Below are 20,866 nucleotides of genomic sequence, written 5' to 3'. Positions count from 1 at the left end.
TGCCTTTGCCCCAGACAATACAATGAGTAATACACCAATCAGTGTGGGATCAGCCCATAAAGTCAAGGAAGTCTAAGGTTTAATCTCTGGTTTGTGTTGTATTAACTAATCTCCGTCTAGGTGGCTGTGGCAAAACTACAATCAACTTCAGCATCTGTGGGCTGGGTGTCCTGCTCCCAATTACTTATCAGTTGAAGGTTGTGCTTTCAATGATTGGAATGGGATCATGCTATCTGTTATACGTTCCAAAATCTTATTGCCTGCCTGCACTTACCATTCAGTCTCACACAAGAAAATAAGCATCGGTGGGATGACCCCAATTGCTTAAATAAAGAACCGCACTGTGAGTAATGGCCTGAGGAAGGGAAGAGGAAAAGGAACAAAATGGGCGTGGAAAAGTAGCTTATTGGAAAATATTATTTCTTTATGGAGTCAGATAGCTTTTTTTTCTCGATACTGCTGACCTGTACAAGTGCAATTATTAGGAGTATAATGAACTAAAGTTAACCAGCATTTTAAATAAAGTTACCATAGGGATGCAAAAGGTCAACAGAAAATTGGTTGGGCTCAACATTTTTCTTCTATGTTTGTTATCAGGTGATGAAATATCCAGGCGTAGGAACAGGAAAATCTAACCTGAGATTTCAGGGAGGCTATTTCACACTTGCTGTAATGGAGTTGCACCCATGTCAGCTCCAATTTTAATATGATTTTATTTAGTTATGAGACGTGGGTTTCACTGGCAAAGCCAGCATTTATTGCCTATCCTTAATAGCCGTTGGGAAGGTGCTGGTAAGCCGCCTTATTAACTGCTGCTGTCTGTGGTGAAGGTAATCCACAGTGCCATTAGGGAGAGAGTTCCAGGATCTTGACTTAAGTGTCAGTGGAGGATGGCAATATAGTTCCAAGTCGCAGTTGCATGTGACTTGGAGGGGAGCTTTCAGGTGGTGATATTCCCATGTGCCTGCTTCCCTTGCTCTTCAAGGTCAGCGGTCTACAACCAGCAGCTCCAAAATCACATGCAGCTCTTGACCATCTCATTTGCGGCTCCCGCCCTTTTCCAATTGGGTTGAATTGACGTGAAAAAGCCTTAAAAAAAATGTCAAGAAAAGTAAGAGACTTGTTTTTATTGTGGGGATAAAAAAACTAATCATTATGTTACATTTTACAGTTTCAAATGATTATTTTAATGAAGAACATCATTGTGCTCTAAATCTGTTTGAGTGGTATAGCTACACTTTGGTTATAGATAATGCCTTCGTTCCGAGGAACAGGTTTTATGGTTGACATTATTGTTACTAATATAGCTGGGATGATAAATTTTTCTGAATGTGCAATTAGAAGATATTTTTATCACATGAATCAATAACTGAAAACTTGTCATTTCTATGTATCTTAAGTTAAAGTTTGTTTTAAAGGTAACTTCACTGGAAAAATTATGGTAACAAAAAGTCAAAAATGTGATAATTCAAAGTTAGGTCTAATTTAATTTTGGCTTTTTTTCCATTGATTCAATACATGTATTTCTTTATTATGCATGCAAATTATGCATTCTACCAGAAGCATTTGGCAATTTGCCAAGTATTTGGTTTAGCAATGCCAAATTTGTGTCTTGCAACTCCCAATAGATTTTATTTAGTCATTTTTTTTAAAAAGCACTTCAGCTAAAAATGTTGTTGGCCTCTGCTCAAGGCAGTAGAGGTTGCGGGTTTGTCAAAGAAAGCTTGATGAGTTGCTGCAATGCACCTTGTTGACGGTGTACACAGGTAGAAGGCCATAGACCTCACCTGAACTCCTCCATCCCACATGGATTCAAATGGAAATGATAATCCAGATGGTCTATACCGCAAATTAAATCCACTCCTCTGGTTTACCAATTAAAAGTATCTTGAAGTGTTGAATGGAAGCTTTTTGTGCTATAAATTTCCATTGTCCCAGTGATTGTCAGATCCTTGAGAACAGTTTGCCAGGCTCACCCAATGCTGGAGTGAGTCCCAGGAAGACCTTAAGGGGCAATGGAGAAAATAAAATGGATGTGCTCAAAAAAAATTGAATATTGTTTTTTGCCTCCTTTACCTGTTGATTGGCCTCAATTCATGGATTGTCATATATGCTTAACACAACTTTCATTAGTTCCAATTCAAGTCCAATCAGCAAGAGATCTCTGTTTACGAGCATTGATTTTATTATTAATGAATGGACCCCTTTCATGACATTATGCTTTTCTGTTCAACGGGGGAGATGGTGGTCCAGTGATAATGTCACTAACAAGTAATCCAGAGGCCCAGGCTAATGCTTCAGGGACTGGGTTCAAATTCCACAATGGTAGCTGGTGGAATTTAAATTCAATACATAAATCTGGAATTGAAAGTTAATCTCAGCAATGGTGACCATAGCAACTACTATCAGTTGTTGCAAAAACTCATCTGGTTCACGAATGTCCTTTAGGGGAGGAAATCTGCCATCCTTACCTGGTCAGGCCTGCATGTGACTCCTAACGCACAGCAATGTGATTGACTCTGAAATGGTCAAGCAAGCCACTCAGTTCAAGGACAATTAAGGTTGGGCAACAAACACTGGCCTTGCTAGTGCTGACCACATCCCATGAAAGGAAAAAAATGTACCAATCATACACAAGGATTGGTGAAAAGGTCCTTTATTTGAAGATAGGACTATATACAGATAGAGCTATACATATAGCTTACTCCTTGTCCTGCTGCTTTCGGACTGGCTACAAGTCATATCCTGTCAAGGTGGTAATGATTGACAGCAATTTAAGATTCCATCCCTTAAAGGTATATGCACATCATAGCCCAACAGTAAATAACGTATTGAACTAAAATTAGGAGACTTTTAAAGCAAATTGAACATGATAGAATTAATACGGCCTGCTTAAGCAGGCCCTAAATGTGTAAGTCCTCCAAAAGCTCTTCAATTCATTTTGGAAACTTGTCCTGTTAAATGAATAACTACATCCCCATTGAGGCAGAAGGATAATGGCTGACTCGCACCTTTGCAAATGAGAATTTGTTCATTCTTTGCCTAAGTGGGTCACTTCTTTAAACAATCCGTGATTCATTAGCTTCCGGAGTCTATCCATTATAAAAATGATGATTTTAACTTCTGCCAGCTGTCCGTAACTGCACTGATCCTTGGAAATTGCAAATGTCTGTGTAAGTCTGCTTTTGTATTCCACTATATTTTAATCAGGTCTGCACTCCCCTCTGTACCTCCTTGACAAGGAAAGCAGGCTGAAATATTCACAGCCCTCTGCTAAAAGTGCTAGCAACTGGAATAGATCACTCAGCAAGAAAAAGAATATAATTGAACAAAGGCAGGTGGCAAGCCAGAAGATTGGACAGAATATAAAAACCAGCAAAGACTGACAAAGGGATTGATAAGGAAGAAAAAATTAGAGTACAAAAGAAAGCTAGCTAGAAATATAAAGACAGGTAGTAAGTGTTTCTGTAGGTATTTTAAAAAAGAAAGTTAAAGTGAGCGTGGGCCTATAGAAAGTGAGGTTGGGGAATTAATAGTAGAAAATAAGGAGATGGCAGATGAAGTTAACAGATATTTTGCATCAATCTTCATTACAGAGGATGCAATATCACAGAAATAGGTGTACATCAAGAAATGGGAGGAACTCAAGGAAAATTACAATCACCAGGGAAATGGTACTGAGAAAATAGTTGGAGCTGCAGGCTGACAAGTCCCCAGGTACTCCTGGACTTCATCCTAGGGTCTTAAAAAAAGTGGCTAGTGAGATGTGTTTGTTTTAATTTTTCAAAATTCCCTAGATTCGAGAAGGTTCCATTAGATTGGAAAATAGGGAATGTAAACCCTTTATTCAAAAAAGGAGTGAGACAGAAAGCAGGGAACTACAGGCCACTTAGCTTAACATCTGCCATAGGGAAAATGTTAGAAGCTATTATTAAAGAAGTTATAGCAGGGCACTTGGAAAAATTCATGGTAATCAGGCAGAGTCATCATGGTTTGTGAAAGGGAAATCATGTTTAACCAATTTATTGGAATTCTTTGAAGAAGTAACATATGTTGTGGATAAAGGGAAACTGGTGGATGTACTGTACTTAGATTTCCAGAAGGCATTTAATAAGGTGCTTCATCAAAGGTTATTGCGAAAAATAAAAGTTCATGGTGTAGGGAGTAATGTATTGGCATGGATAGGAGATTGGCTAGCTAACATGAAACAGAGGGTAGGCATTAATGGGTCTTTTTCTGGTAGACAAGTTGTAATGAGTGGAGTGCCACAGGGATCAGTGCTGGGGTCTCAAGTTTTTACAATTTATATAAATGAATTGGATGAAGGTACTGAAGGTATGGTTGCTAAATTTGCTGATGATACAAAGATAGGTAGGGTAATAAGATTTGAAGAGGACGCAAAGAGGCTAAAAAGGGATATAGATAGGTTAAATGAATGGGCAAATACGTGGCAAATGGAGTATAATGTAGGAAAGTGTTAAATTCTCCATTTTGTCAGGAAGAATAAAAAAGAAGCATATTATCTAAATGGTGAGGAATTGAAGAGCTCTGAAATGCAGAGGTATTTAGGTGTCCTAGTGCATGAATCACAAAAGGTTAGTATGCAGGTACAGCATGCAATTAGGAAAGGTAATAGAATGTTACCATTTATTGAGGGGGGAATTGAATACAAAGGTAGGGGCGTTATGCTGCAGTTATACAGGGCATTGGTGAGACGACATCTGGAGTATTGTGTACAGTATTGGTCTCCTTATCTAAGGAAGGATGTAAATGCATTGGAAGCAGTTCAGAGAAGGCTTACTAAACTAATACCTAGATTGGGCAGGTTGGACAGACTAAGCTTGTATCTGCTGAAGTTTAGAAGAGTAAGAGGCAATTAGATTGAAACATATAAGATCCTGAGGGGCTTGACAGGGTGGATGTGGAGAGGTTGGTTCCTTATGTGGGAGAATCTAATGCTAGGGGCCACTGTTTAAAAATAAGGAGCCATCCATTTCGGACAGAGGTGAGGAGAATTTTTTTCCTCTCAGTTAGTTGTGAGCTTTTGGAAGTCCCTTCCTCAAAAGGTAGTGGAAGAAGAGCCTTTGATAGATAGATTCTTAATTAAAAAGGGGGTGGAAGGCAATCAGAGGTAGGCAGGAATGTGGAGTTGAGGTTACAATCAGATCAGCCATGATCTTTTGAATGGAGGAGCAGTCTCGAAGGGCCGAATGACCAATTCCTGCTCCAAATTCTTATACTCATATGTATATTTGTATTCAGTTTTCTTTCTCTAACATAATCCTGGTTCTAACTACAGGCACAGTTCAGGCAGGTGAGGGCTGAGGTGGGCTATGTATTACACTGATCAGCAGCATGAGGCCCAGAAATTTGTAATTCTCAGACTGCATCTGGGTGTCCTCAGGTCAATTTTCTTATCTCAGGCAGACAGAATGCAGTGTTGGGCAGCAGGAGACTGTTGGTGGGGTTAAAGGAACAGCTCCAGCCTTGAGGTCAGTTGCGGGGAGGGAATTTTAGGAGGGCCTCATGATTGGGATGGGGGCGGGAGCCCTGGCCAGGCAACTTTTCCTAAATTTTCCTTGTGCACCAGGAGCGGCATTCTTGATCTGCAAAGGTGTGTCTTCTGACTCTGCCTCCTCTTCCCACCATGTTAACCTGTGGGCAAATCATGGCACCTATCAAATTTCCCACCCACTCTGATCCATGGATAAAAGTGCACTCCAACCCTGATGGTGTCATTGGAGTCCAATTTTTGTACTTAAAGATGAACCCTGTTGCATTCTTCTATTTGTCCCAAACACACCAATTATACACCACGGATCGGTAAAACAATAATATGGGTTCTTTATTTTAAGGTGAGACTATATACAGAAAATGTTAACGGCGGGCTAGGTTAACATTTCTGACCTGTGGAACTGCTGCTGTATTCTTCAGAGTCATGGGATTATACATTACCTCTTGTCTCATGGTGGAAAGTAATGGACAGGAGTTTAAGATATGTTTTCTTAAAGGTACATGCACATCATAATCACAAAAAACCCCATCGGTTTCTGCCAGACATCCTTCTCATCAACTCAGGAGAGTGGGCTAAATTTATAGACGGTGGGAAGAGAGCAGGACATCAGCAAGTGAGTCCTCAGACAATTTTAACCGCCCACGTGTTCAAGTTCTGCTACTCTATTAGACAACTTTGGCACTTAGTCCTAATAACTAGTCCACAGTTATGATTTCCCATCCTACCACATTATGGCACAAGATATTGGTGTAATAATGCATTGCACCACCAGGTTGCTCTCTGTTACTTTATTAGGGCTTGTTTTTTTTTATTCTTTCATGGGATGTTGGCCAGCATTTATTGCTATCCCTATTTGCCCTTGTGAAGGTGGTGGTGAGCTGCCTCCTTCAACTGCTGCAGTTCATGTAATGTAGATACAAGACAGTGCTGTTAGGGAAGGAGTTCCAGGATTCTGACCCAGCGACAGTGAAGGAACTGCAATATATTTCCAGGTCAGGATGATGTAGCTTTGAGGGGAATTTCCAGGTGGTGGTGTTCCCATGTATCTGCTTCCCTTGTCCTTCTAGGTAATAATAGTTGTGGGATTGGAAGGTGCTGTCTAAGGAGCCTCGGTGAATTCCTGCAGTGCATCTTGTAGATGGTACACACTGCTGCTACTGCGCGTCAATGGTGGACTGAGTGAATGTTTGTGGATGGGGTGCCAGTCAAGCTTTTATCTGGACAGCGTCAAGCTTCTTGAGTGTTGTGGGAGCTGCACTCATCCAGGCAAGTGGAGAGTATTCCATCACACTCCTTGACTTGTGCCTTGTAGATGGTGGACAGGCTTTGGGAAGTCAAGAAGTGAGTTACTCGCCACAGGATTCCTAGCCTTTGACCTGCTCTTGTAGCCACAGTATTTATATGGGTAGTCCAGTTCAGTTTCTGGTCAATGGTAATCCCCAGGATGTTGATAGTAGGGGATGTAACGATGATAATTCCATTGAATGGAATGGGGGCGATGGTTAGATTCTCTCTTGTTGGAGATGATCATTACCTGATACTTGTGTGGTTGAATGTTACTTGCTACTTGTCAGCCCAAGCCTAGATATTGTCCAGGTCTTGCTGCATTTGGACATGGACTGTTTCAGTATCTGAGGAGTCACGAATGGTGCTGAACATTATGCAATTATCAGCAAATATCCCCACTTCTGACCTTATGATCGAAGGAAGGTCATTGATGAAGCAGCTGAAGATGGTTGGGCTGAGAACACTACCTTGAGGAGGTTAGTGAAGATCCTCTTCACTACCCTCTTCTAAAATTTGTACACCTCATTACTGGAGGCCAGAGCAATGGGAAATGAGTGAAGTTTTGTACTTATGAAATAATGGATTGGACTAGAACTCATATAAAATTGGCTATTTTTATAGTGGAGATAAAACTCAATTCTATTTTTCAATTGTGTTAAAACAAAATAACTATTGTACATTATTTCTGGTGTTTTCATCAGCTTGATGATGCAGTCATCAATATACAGTAGTGGCCATGGCAATGTGACATTGTACTCAGGAGATCAGTCTCAACATGACTTTGGAACACATCAATGCATTAGTCTCTCAGCGAGATTATCTGACCACTGCAAATTGCATTCAGTTCCTACCAGCCTCAAAGCAGTTATGCAGTCTAACCAGAGCTACATTCTCCTTTTTTGAAAAGCTGCTGAGATTGAGCATGCCACTCTTTGCATGAGAGCGAGGCAGGATAATACACTAGTGAAAGAAAAGTGACAGATTGAACCAACAGGGAAAACTTCTTTGCTGGTGATGTAGCAAGGGCACCAATTTTTTGTAAAACATTTAAAAACACAATGAAAACAATTGCTAGTCCCAGAACGGACAATCTACAAAGACATTTTTGCAGTTTTTGTTTAATCATTCACTAAAACATTGGAGGAAAGGACGCTGCTGTACTAGTATTGTGTGTAGTTATCCTTCCTGTTACTTTGCTTATTGACCAGAATTAACATCAGCAAAATGAATTGATGAGATTGCACATTATCACAGCAAGTGGCAAAGGGATCATCTTTGGAAAGAAATGTTCATGAATGAACTAAAACTCAAGACAATGGAATTGTGCACAATTGCCGCTTTTTTGTAAATATAATTAATGGAACCTATTAACATTTTCATATAGTTTTAAATTTAATAAACATTAAAATCTTTATTACATGGTTCCTGGATTATTCAATCCTTTTGAATCATCGAATCTTATGACCTATCGCAAAATGATGTCACTTTAAAGTTTAGTTATAAGATACAGTATTACAGCATTCAGTAATATTATATCGTCAAAAATGAAACATGTTAAATATTATCTACTTTAAATGTATTACACAACCAAAGATCGTATTTTGTATAAACCTGCCTCATACATTTTTTTTTCTGCTGGTTAAATCAAATATAGGTTCTTGTTTCAGTACGTGTACACCATGTCAGCCATGGCTCAATAGTAGCACAGTTGCCTCTGATTCAGGAGGCCTGACAGGCCAGTTCTGTACTGAGGGAGCTTTGTACTTTTGGAGGCACCATCTTTTAATAAGAGATCAAACTGACTATTCCCTCTCAGATGGGCATAAAAGATTTCATAGCACCCATTAGAAGAACAGGAGGGAAATTCTGGGGCCGGATTGGGACCAAATAGAGGTGGGAGCAGAAAAAAATGGCTCCTGAGTGACGCCCCTGGAAATAGCGCTTTTTTTCCCATTGTCAGCCGTTTTCACGTGGGCGGAGGAGGGAGCAGGCCCTGGAACCCAACCGCTCCTATTAAGGAGGTAACCAACAGCATTGTGGACTCAGGGCCTGGCTCCATTAAGTTATTTTTATTTTTAATTTGCAGGGAGGTGGTCAGACTTTAGCAGCTGTCGGGTTTTACACCAGCTGCAAAGGAGGTATGAACCATTGATTGGAGATGGGAAGAGTTTAAAAAACAAGTAAAATGGTAATTCCTCCTTTACATTTCACCCTGAAATGCTGTACCATGAGTTGTATATGTTTTCAGTAAGGTGAGTTGTGACAATGCTGTAATTGGAAGGTGTAACTACCCATTAAACAATTTTTTTTTGTCAGATTGTTACTTCTGCCAACTGGCAAGCTGTCAAGTAAAAAAATAACTTTGTAAAGATAGAAAAGGCTTCAGATGAAATAAATAAGTTCCTGAAATGGATAAAAAGATAGAGTACATTTTACAGTATTGAAAGTGCAGCCTAGTAGCACAAAAAGGTCTATTGCTTAAGATTTCCCCATTGTTTTTATGTATTTAGTACAGTCATCTGTTGAGATAGCAGTTCTAAAGTCAGTTTATTTACATGGGTAGAGTTAAAAGGTCTTGTCTGCAATTTTAACTGCCTAATCATTTTATAAATGCTAGACTCTGTTTACACAATTAACTGCAAAGTCTGTTTACATCAGGAGTTTTATGGGTTATTCAACGGCTTCCAACAGTTATATTAGGGCTTGTGAGTTCTGTTCATTAAGTGGATAATAGGTGACTGTTGTAGCATGAGGGTGTTTGGCAGAGCAGGGGTTAATGTGGGTGTGGAGAACTTGGTAAGATGTAGAGAGTTCACGTGATAGTAGTTGTGTGTAGAGCCTGGAAGAGGCCAGCATGGAGTCAGTGCTCATGCAAGGCTGTACCTTGGAGATTTATATACTTATGGGTTACCAATAAATGGTTTATGTTTAACCATACAAATCTCCAGACTTCTTAGTGAGACGCCTAACAACCTTAGAATGTGGTGGCAGTGAAACATGGACCCTGAAATCCCAGAGACACTGAAAAAGGAACCCAGATTCTCAAAGCATGAAAAGCTAAAGAAACTGATGCCTGACCTGAGAGAAGTACATCTAAATTGAAGACACAGTTAGAGGTTGCCTAAATAGAAAAGCTCCATTGCAGACGTGGAGGCTGAAGGACTCCGCCAGGGCATGTGGAGGTCCATTGCCAGACCTGATCGAATGCAAAGTCAAGGGACCTAGCCAGATCACAAGAAGGCTGAGCAAAATTTAAAACATAAAAAAAATGGGGTGGGGGTGGGGAGGAAAGGCTGAAAAGCAGATGAAAGAAGAACCTGAGTGAAGGCAGTGTTAAGAGGCCTAGCCAAATCACAAAGAAAAAGTGTGAGCAAAATACAGTAAAAAAAAGCTGAAATTACCTTTTAAAATAGGCAGCAATCAGGATCAGTACATCCAGAGCACAGCTGCAAAGAAGCTGCAGCAATGGGTCCACAGGCGGCACCATAACACATGGTAGCTGAGCTGGACTGGAGGGAAAAATATGTTTTTAAAAATGGCAGACAGAGTTAAAAACTCACTTTCTAATTGATTCCCAGGCTTGGAGGGGCAGGTAGCTGGCCCAAACGACTTGTTTTGACGTTTTCTGGTGATTCGAATAGTTGGGGAAAAAAACCAGCTCTCTTGGCATAGAAGGAACCTGCTGCAACCTGCAAAGCACAGGAGGAACAGAGAGAAGAACAACATGGCAGCTGCAGAGCTATTTTGAAGAGAAAAAAAAGTTGATGAGGTACTCAACTGTTACATGCGAACATACAAAATAGGAGAAGTAGGCCATTCGGTCCCTTGAGCCTGCTCCGCCATTCAATAAAATTATAGTTGATCTGTTTATGTTTCAAATTCCATATTCCCATCTACCACCAAAAACCTTTGATTCCATTGCCTAACAAGAATCTACCTACCTCTGCCTTAAAAATATTCAATGACCCCACCTCCACCACCTTCTGAGGCAGAGAGTTCCAAGGCTGCAAAACCCTCTGAGGGAAAAAGTTTCTCCTCATCTCTATCCTAAAAGGGAAACCCTTAATTTTAAATAGTGCCCCCTAGTTTGCAATCACCCACAAGAGGAAACATCGTTTTCATGTCCACCTTGTCAAGACCATTCAGGGTCTTATATACTTCAATCACTCTTCTAAACTCCAGTGGAAACAAGCCCAGCCTGTCCAACCTTTCCTCATAAGATAACCCCCTCGTTCTAAGTATCAATCTAGTAAACCTCCTCTGAACCGCCTCCACTGTATTTACATCCTTCCTTAAATAAAGAGATCAAAACTGCACACAGTATTTAAGATGAAGTCTCAACAATGCCCTGTATAACTGAAGCATAACTTCCTTACTTTATGTTCAATTCTTCTCACAATAAAGGATAGCATTCCATTAGCCTTCTTAATTACTTGCTGTACCTGAATACTAACTTTTTGTGACTCATGCTGTAGAACACCTAGATCCCTCTGTACCTCGGAATTCTGCAGCCATTTTGTTTTTAACTAATACTCTGCCTTTTTATTTTTCCTGCCAAAGTGAACATCTTCACATTTTCCCACATTACATTCCATCTGCCAGATTTTTGCCCACTCACTCAACCTATCTATACCCATCTGCAACCCCCTTGTGTCCTCTTCACAACATACTTTCCTACCTATATTTGTGTCATCTGCATATTTAGCTATCATGCCTTCACTGCCCTCATCTAAGTCATTGATATAAATTGTAAAAAGTGGAGGCCCCAGCTCAGACCCTTGTGGGATTCCATTTGTCATATCCTACCAATCAGGAAAAGACCCATTTATTCATGCTCTCTGTTTTCTGCCAGCCAGCCAATCTTCTGTCCATGCTAATGTGTTACCCCCTACGCCATGAGCTTTTATTTTTTGCAGTAACCTTTGATGTGGCACCTTATCAAATGCCTCCTGGAGATTCAAGTACAGCACATCTACAGGCTCCCCTTTATCCACAGTGCATTTACTCCATCAAAGAACTCCAATGAATTGGTTAAATGTAATTTCCCTTTCACAAAACCATGCTGACTCTTCTTGATTACCTTTAATTTTTCTAAGTGCCCAGCCATAACCTCTGTAATGATCGACTCTAAACCCTTCCCCATGACAGATGTCAAACTAACTGGCCTATAATTTCCTGTTTTCAGCCTCCCTCCCTTCTTGAATAGAGGGGTCACAGTTGCTACTTTCCAGTCTGATAGAACCTTTTCCAGAATCGAGTGAATTTTGGAAAATTAACTCCAACACATCTACTATCTCATTAGCCACCTCTTTTAAGACCCTAAGATGAAGTCCAGGACCCAGAGACTTGTCAGCCTGCAGCTCCATCAATTTGCTCAGTACCACTTCCCTAGTGATTGTAATTTCACCAAGTTCCTCTCTCCCTTTCACCACCTAATTTACAGCCATTACTGGAATGTTTTTCGTATCATCTATAGTGAAGACAGACGCAAGATATTTGTTTATTTCATCTGCCATTTCCTTATTATCTACTATTAACTCCCCATTGTCACTGTCTAGAGGACCAACACTCACTTTACTTACTCTCTTCCTTTTTAAATACCTTAGAAACTCTTACTATCAATTTTAAGATTTCTAGCTAGCTTCCTCTTAAGCTCTAATTTCTTTCTCCTGGATAACCTGTTAGTCATTGTGTGTCGTTCTTTATATTCTGACCAATCATCTGACCTGCCACTCACCGCAGTTATATGCTTTTTCCTTACGTTTGACACTTTCCTTAACTTCTTTAGTTAACCACAGAAGGTGGATCCACCCCTTATTATTTTTCTTTATAGTACGAATATAGTTTTTTTGAATCTTCTGAAATATCCCTTAAAAGTCTGCCACTGCTTCTCTATTGATCTATCCTCTAGCCCAGTATCCCAGTTCTCTTCAGCTAGCTTGGCTTTCATGCCCACATAGTTGTGCTTATTTAAGTTTAAAATACTTGTCTTAGACCCACACTTCATCCTTTCAAACTGGATGTAAAATTCAATCATATTGTAGTCATTGATACCTAGGGTTGTCTTTATACTGAGATCTTTAATTTAATGCTGTCACATTACACAGTAAGAAATCTAATATAGCCTGCTGTTATAAAAAATGGCCACGAGTAGTAAATTAAAACCACCGGACCAGTTTAAGCTATGGCAAGGGTCAAAACAGACCCAAAATTGGGAGTCTAGGAAAAGAAAAGTTTTAGCTTACTACATCAGGATTAAGTAAGAAATCAGAAAAAATACAAGTTAATACATTTTTACACTTGTTTGGTGTATTTACAGATGAAGTAATCATAAGAAAAAGTATAGATGAGTCCTCAACCACATTTGGCGAGGTATTAAAAACCTTTCCCCAATATTTTAAACTCTGTGTTGTGGAGAGTGAGAGAACTGAAAAAAAGCTTAGAACACTCCAATAAAGCAATGAAGGGGCAAGGAGGCCCCAGAGAGAGGGAGACAGAAGACCCCAGGACGAGGGAGATAATATCCAGGCAAACCAACCTCAGTGCAATGAAGTGTACAAGCCAAAAAGTTTAGTGCAGAAGAAAGAAGCGGCTAGGAAACAGGTGAAAGGCTCAAAAAGAGCTTTTTAAAAATGCCAATACATTACCCAAACTGCAGTAGTAGGTGGCAGTGCAGAGCAAGCAGTTGGCTGTGAATGAATGAAAGCTGTCTGAGGTAACCTAAAAGAAACAAAACCTGCAAAAACAAAATTAAGCTATTCCACAGGAAAATCATATCAAAGCTGAGTTGGAAGAACTCAGCCAGAAGTACACCCAAGCACAACAGCAGGTAAAAAAGGTACTTAAGGAAGCTACTGCCCTGAAAGACTCTTTGAAGAATCAATATGCAGCTGTGGATAAACGCGGGGAGCTAAAAATGATGTTGAATACCACGTTAGAAAATGCTGTGTTGGAACTATCAGCAATGCATTGAAGCTTAGTGTGAGTTGGCAAGAGGTCAACAAGAAAATAAACTGTTTATAAACAGCTAATTGTCCTTTAAGATCAAATGCAAAGGGAGTATATAGCGCTTCAGAAGCATGAAGAAATGAAGACTATTTGAATAGCAAAATGGAAGATCAGCAAAAGAAACTCAAGGAGACTGTTGAATTACAAGCAAACTTGAAATGAAGTAATTGAGCCTCATAAAGAAAAGGAAAACCTTTTGAAGAGCCTTCACGTGCTATAAGGGTCGCTTACGTCAAAGCTTGTTCTTCTGGAAAATTACGTAGAGAAGCAAAATGAATTTAACGTCACTCTGAAAGAACTGAAGAACCAGTTGGCAGAGAAGCCTCAGCAATATTCAATATTCCAGGAGGAAGCCAAGAGGCACAAAGATAAGACAGAAGAGCTGACAAACCATCTGAATGCAAAAGAGAAGGCATTGAAAGGAAAAGCCGTAGATCTTTCCGAGCTGTGAGCAGATACTGAAGTCACGAGTAGCACAATTACAGAACTGAAACAAGTTAAGACTTTGCTGGAGACAGACCTGACCAACAATGAAATTGTGCAAAAAGTTGGAATGAAGGTTCCACTTTTGAAACATCAAGTTCCAAGAAGTTCATGGTGGACTCCATGGAAAGAGAAAATCCGAGTTCAGTCCAGGAATGAACAAAGTATACATTCTCTTTTAAAGTAACAGGACAAACCCATGATACCTGAACAAAGCAGATGGGTTGTCGATAAAGAGAACTCAAAGGAGTACAAAAAGTGAATCAAATCAGCCAAGTGCCAGAATCAAAGAGTACTACAATTTCAATGCCAAAACGACAATGCAGCTGAAACTACAATTCCTCAAAATGTGACAGAGCGAGATCTGGAAGAATTGGCAAGCCTCTCGGCCGTCTGAATTCATAAAGTCAGAGACTTGGGGGCAGAAGGGGTATCAAACAAGTAAAGAAGATTGTACTAAATATATTTGGGTAAGGACTTGGGGGGGTGGGGGAGATGTAGTATAAGAGTGTTCAGGCAGAGCAAGAGTTAATGTGGGACTAGAGAACAGTACCACCCATGGCTTGATGTAGAGCGACACATGATATTAGACTGTGTGGTACAGTAGAGTCTGGAATGAGCCAGCATGGAGAAAACACCCATGCAGCACTGTACCTTGGAGATGTGTATAGTTATGGGTTACCAATAAGTGGTTTATGTTTAACCATACAAGTCTCTTAGTGAGACACCAAACAACCTTTACAAAAGTGTGAGGGTGGGGAGATGAAGGTGAGAGAAGTGAGGGAGTGAGGGTGAAAGTGTGAGGGTGTAGGGGGTGGTAGTGTGAGTCAGTTTTACCTCTGACTTCTGAGCAGCTCGAATCGCTCCCACTCCCTGGGTTCTAGACCTTGGACTTATTTAGGGGTTGTGACAAAGTGCAGCAGATAACTAGTTTTGGTGCAAGAAAAACTGAGTTTGCTGACGTCACAAATGAACTTATAACATTAGGATTACACTGAGATTATACAGACTTACAAAGTACGCTTAGTTAAGAATGGGGAATACACGGCATAACGAGGGAAAAATCACGCTACTAATCCCCTTACACTTGTCCCACCCCCAAAACCTAACTAAATTGAACTAGGAGAGGTCAGGGATCATGCTCACCAACCAGGGTTCCTTGACAGTTTGAAACCCAGCCAGGTAAGTCGGCTGCAGTTTTGGGGTACGCTCTTTGTGTCCTCTGGGGCCTGCCGTCCCCACGTGGTCCTGGTCTGTGGAATCTGCGAAGGTTCTTCAGTTGGGTGGAGGGCATGGTTGTGAGTGGTCGATCTTCGTGGAGGGCTGCGGTTGCGGCCTTGTTGTCTTCGGTTGAGCCTGCCACCCCGTGCCCCTTGCCGTGATGTTGTCTGCGGGCCTGCAAAACCTCCAGATCTTCTTGCTTAAACTCTGTTTCAATCACTCCCAACTGCTCACTGCCCTGTCAGCTTTCAAAACTGCTTACCCTTCTGCTAGCTGGTTTCTCTCTCTCACCCTTCTCGTAACAGACTGGCCAGTTATACTGTCTTTCGAATTTCTTATCGGAATCCAAATCAAGGTTAGTTCTTTGTTTGACTTTGGTGGGCTCCCTTAGGTGATTGTATGTCTTGTTGTTTTTAATAGGCTCGTGTGATGTTTATCATTGTCTTCCTGCCTAGTAACTAGTTTTGAACTGAAAGCCATTGTATGTGTGGAGTATTGATGGGTTGACATAATTTAATTGATTGTGAGCGATTATTCATGCAAGAGTTTGATGGGCTTCAGGTTCGTGTGAGCTGAAGTCTTTCTCTGGGTTGATTGCATTAAAGGGAAGAATGTGTATTCTGTCTCCTCTCGTTGTCTGGTTTCAGTCAAAACAATCCACACTGCACTCAACAAGCCCGGCCATGTCCAGTCCCAGGCCTTCATGGGCCCAGCCTCCTGTCTGCAGGGTTTTATACTTAACTCAGCAGTTTAAAAGTCCAAAAGTCATATCCTTGTTGATGATATGAAAAATATGGGAATTTAGAGAACTCTTCAGCACCACCCGTGATACTTAAATCTTGCTTCAAGTATCATACGGGAAAAAAACAAAATTCCCGACCCTCCATAGTCAATCTTCCCCTGTAATTACCTATCTAAAATCTCACGACACATACATTCCCCATTCTTTAAAATATGGTGTACGTAAGCATGCATAGGCAATTTACATACATCCAAACATTTAGGGGGTCCAACACCCCAGTTGGTGCACATACATCTTTATTAAAAGAAAACAACACGTAAAAATCTTTCTTAAAAATAACCAAACACACAAAAAAAACAACAATCTTTATTCAGGAACACACAAAAAAAATATATGAAAGTTTCAAACAGGTGTATCTCTCTCTACCTTAGCATAATGCTTCTTCCAGGTCCTTTCGTTTTTGAACTCTAGGATTTTGCCCTTTCCCTTGCACTGAGAGCACAACAGGTACAACACTATTCCCAGCTGGCAAACCACGGGGATGTGGGAAGCCATTCTGACCCATGAAGGGACCTCTATGTTTTCGAAAATGTCCCACCAGGGCGGGACTGTGATACCTTGAATCTCTCCCTCTATCTCATGTGTTTTCTGTTCCAAAGTATAGAAATACTTTTGTGATAACTCTACAGCTTTTAGTAGTTTAGTGAGATGTTCTGGTAGAGGGGGAATTTCGTAACCGAAATGTGTGACAGAGCTCTGCAGGTTGGTAATGTTTTCCCTAACAGTGAGGTGAACAGTGGAGGGTTCACGAATGGGGACAATCAGTTCTTGGACCACTTGAATTTCTGCCTTGGGTTTAAAACAAAAACTGCTGTCACTTACTGGACACCGGATGTGCTGTCCAAGCTGGTAGCGGGGCGCACTTGTGGTGACACAATATGCCCCACCCCCTATATATGCTACCTGTGGGGGAACATGGCCTTGTGCCATTACCTCCATGGTACAGTTTATAGGCCGTGCACCAGCAGTTTTAAACCCGCACTGTGGTCTGGAATAGGTGTTCAAGTGCTGGGGACACAGTACTACGTGTGCACCCCAGCTCCGGCACCCAGAGAGGTCTGTACCTGTCATCATGTGCTCCCACTTTATGATGTAAGGTGGGACCGCTGCGAAACGGACGTGTGCACCCCTTTGAATGACTCCAATGTTCTCCACCCTATAAACCGGTGCAGGTTGGGCTGTCCCACCCATGACCGGCATCCTCATTACTATACCCATGATGGTGTGGTTGGAGCGCCCAAAATCTACTGGGACAGGGTAGGCTTCAGAGGCTAGGCGGAACTGACACGGGTTTAGTGAATTCTCAAATGGGTGGAGGGCTGCGAAGTGCTTGTTGCTGATCCAGGAGGGGACTAATCCTTGCTTTAAATCCTCCAGGTTGCTGCGGCCCTCGCCCAGCAACCATGCCCCGTACAGCACGCACACCTCATTCTGTGCAGCCTGGACTGATGCATTCCTATCCTCTCGAATGAGTGCATTCAGTGTTTTGGCGTGCCTTTCCAACTCAGCAATAATCTCCTTTAAATGGACCATCATGACCTGGTCCTTGTGTAGCTCTGAGCCTATCACTGTGTTCTCCTCTGTTAAGATTTTTCGTTAATATGTTTTTAAACCGTTTATTTGTGTCTGCAATTCTATGTCATCCAGACTGTTTATCACAGAGGACCCTGTATTATATGCTGTGAAAACATCATTCCAGGTTCCCCTTCTTTGTCTCCCCGCATTGCTAAAGTACTCAGTGTGGGTAGTGTACAGTTCGGTTTTGTCTACATTGGCAAAATCAAACTCGTAGAATTTCCTGAACATTTCTCTTAACAGGGCCTGGTATAGCTGTTCTGTCTCCTTGGGGCACCAGGTAAGTGTGCCTCTGTGAGGTTTAGAATCACGGAAGCTACCGCGTAGTGTACCCCCTGGTATAGCACCTTTTCAGTCGGCACTAGTACCAGCCCATTCCCTGGTCCCTTGGTGGTGGCAGAGCTCTTCTCCATATGTGTCCTTACTGTCGGGGCCATGGGCAGGGACTTTTAGGTGCGTGCCACGAGTTCAGTGGCCTTAACTGAGGTTGGAGAGGATGGGGTTATGCAAGTGTGTAGGTGGGGATCCCATTCCACCCCCTTCCCCTTGTCCAGCCATGCTGTGGAAAAGATAATGGATACGCCCATGGGGCATGTCTTCCGCGATCCCCACGTGCAGACATAGATTCCCTGTTCTGATTTCCACCACTTGTCCCAGCACACGCTCACCCCCTCCACGGTTCCCGGTATTGGTCCAATGGGTGTCGTTCCCCAGTCACTCCCAGTCAGCTGTACCGTCCTCCATGTCTCTGCTCAGCTTCCTGAGCCACCACCACCTTCCCAGGGGAATCTGTCCTCTGCAGGTCAGGCACACGCGTTTCCTCTCAGTGACCCCGACCCGTGTGGCCATAACCTGTATGCTGGGGCAGGGGAGGGAGGCCTCCCCGTAGGTGAACCCGGTCTGACTGGAGTATCGGGTGGAGTTAGATCCCAGCCACCCTGGCCATCTTCCCACATGGGAATAGGTAGTGATCTCCTCCATGTCAACTTCGCTGCCCCTCGCAGTCACAACCGGTGCTCTCTCCCCTGAGCACCCAAAAATGTGGGAGTCCTCCACATCACCTCGCCTCCCAGTGGCCATTCCTATCAGGGCGAGTAGGAGTATGCCCCCCATCCTATCGAAATCCTTTCTGTAGGGAGACATAACAGCATTTCGCCAGGTCCCGAACAGATTCGCTGGCTTGGGTAAAGCATAGTCGAGTCTTGCGACCTCGACTCAATACAAACACTCTTAAACAATAATACTTAAACTACCAACCACCTTATTTAAAATTTAACTAAAACACCCAAACTTAACAAGGGTTATGGAGTGAGGGTGAGGAGGTTTGAGGGTTTGGAAGGTGAGGGGTTGGGAAGGTGGGGTGTGGTGGTGGGGTGAGTTGGGGGTTTAAAGTTGTTAGAATGTTCAACTGTTAAAAGTTGTACTGCTAAATGCATCAGAAGTACAGGGACCTTTTAACCTACCTGCTCTGAACTTGGCTCACCTCCATTTCACTTCGGGCCTGGAACCCCCGAAAATCCCACCTCCCAGCAATCTTGAGAAGGAGGCAGCATTAGCCCCGTCTCCTGATTCATGCCTCTGACATGAAAATCTGTCCCCTGGTGTCCTGGCCAATATTTATCCCTTCACCGACATCAGTAAAATAGATTATTTGATCAAGATCATGACTGTTTGTGGGATATTGCTATGCACAAGGTGGCTGCCGTGTTTCCTACATTACAATATTGACATTTCAAAAGTGCTTTATGGCTATAATGCATTTTGGGCACTCCTGAGGTTGTGATAGGTGCCATATAAATAGAGAACTTACACTGCAGGGGCTGCAGTAAAGAACAGATTTAAGGTGATGCCTGGGGATTTTTATTCTCCAAACTGCGACATGTCCCTCATCAAATTGCAAGGGCAAAAGGAGGTTGTGAGTGAGTATACAGGAAGGAAACCATGGTCAGTATGTTTTGTAAAAAATTATTAATAGTATATCATTTGCATTCAAAAGAACTGTGGTAAGCGTCATGCACCAAAAAGAAACATAAAAAGCTACATTCTTCACACAAGTTTAAGTCATTAAAAAATACTGCAAGTTTCCTATTCATACTGCTTTAACTCACGCTATGAGCCAAATTTAATGTCAGCGACGGGTTTTGCCTAACGGCTGGAAAAACGTCAAGAGCACCACGTCACCCCTTTTAGAGAAGGTCTGCCACATTAAGTACCAATCAGGCATTTAACCAGGCAGTGGCAGGCCTTCCCTGGGATTAAGGACCCTGGGGGCGGAAGTCCTGTCTGCCAAGGGCTGCCGGCCAATCAGAGGCTGTCTACTCTGCATTGCTCGGCAGTGCCATCAGGGCAGAGGTGGCAGTTGTGGGTAATGCAGCCACCCGAGGCCCAAAATCGCTGAGGGACCCAGGCCACAGGTGAGTGATGATGGGAGGGGAATCGCAGGGCAGGAGTTACAGGGGATGAGGGGTCGGCAGCAAGATCAGGAGGTTGCCCTCAGTGGTGCCCCTCCTTCCCGATGTCGGGCCCCTTGATCAAACACTGGGTGCCTTTGAATGAGCCCCCTCGCAACCCAAAAGCTCACAAGGAACCACGCGTGGGTTTGCTCGTCATGCTTCCTGCATGGCGAGTCCCTCACCTGTTATTGGGTTTGTATTCAGTTTTTATTGGTTCTCCATGTGTGTGGTTAGATTTCTAATCTAAACTCTGTGGGACACGGATGAATATGCAGTCTCTGGTGGTTCTCCCTTATATGCAGTGGCAAGGAAACTGGCTGAGGTTACTCACAACTGACACAATTGTAGGTGCACTCATAGCCCTGTCAAGATGGACAAGGATCTAAAAGTATCGGTCATGGTAGTTGTTGTGATGTCTGTTCAAGTGCACACCAGTTGTCCTCAGGAACAGTCTTCACTCGCAATTGCATATGACAAAGGTCCATTCCTCTTGCCCTTCAAGGTGGTTGAGGATGTGGGCTT

The sequence above is a fragment of the Cetorhinus maximus genome, chromosome 5 (assembly GCF_964194155.1).
Source record: "Cetorhinus maximus chromosome 5, sCetMax3.hap1.1, whole genome shotgun sequence".
Lineage (NCBI taxonomy): Eukaryota > Metazoa > Chordata > Chondrichthyes > Lamniformes > Cetorhinidae > Cetorhinus > Cetorhinus maximus.
This window is presented reverse-complemented; position numbering follows the sequence as displayed.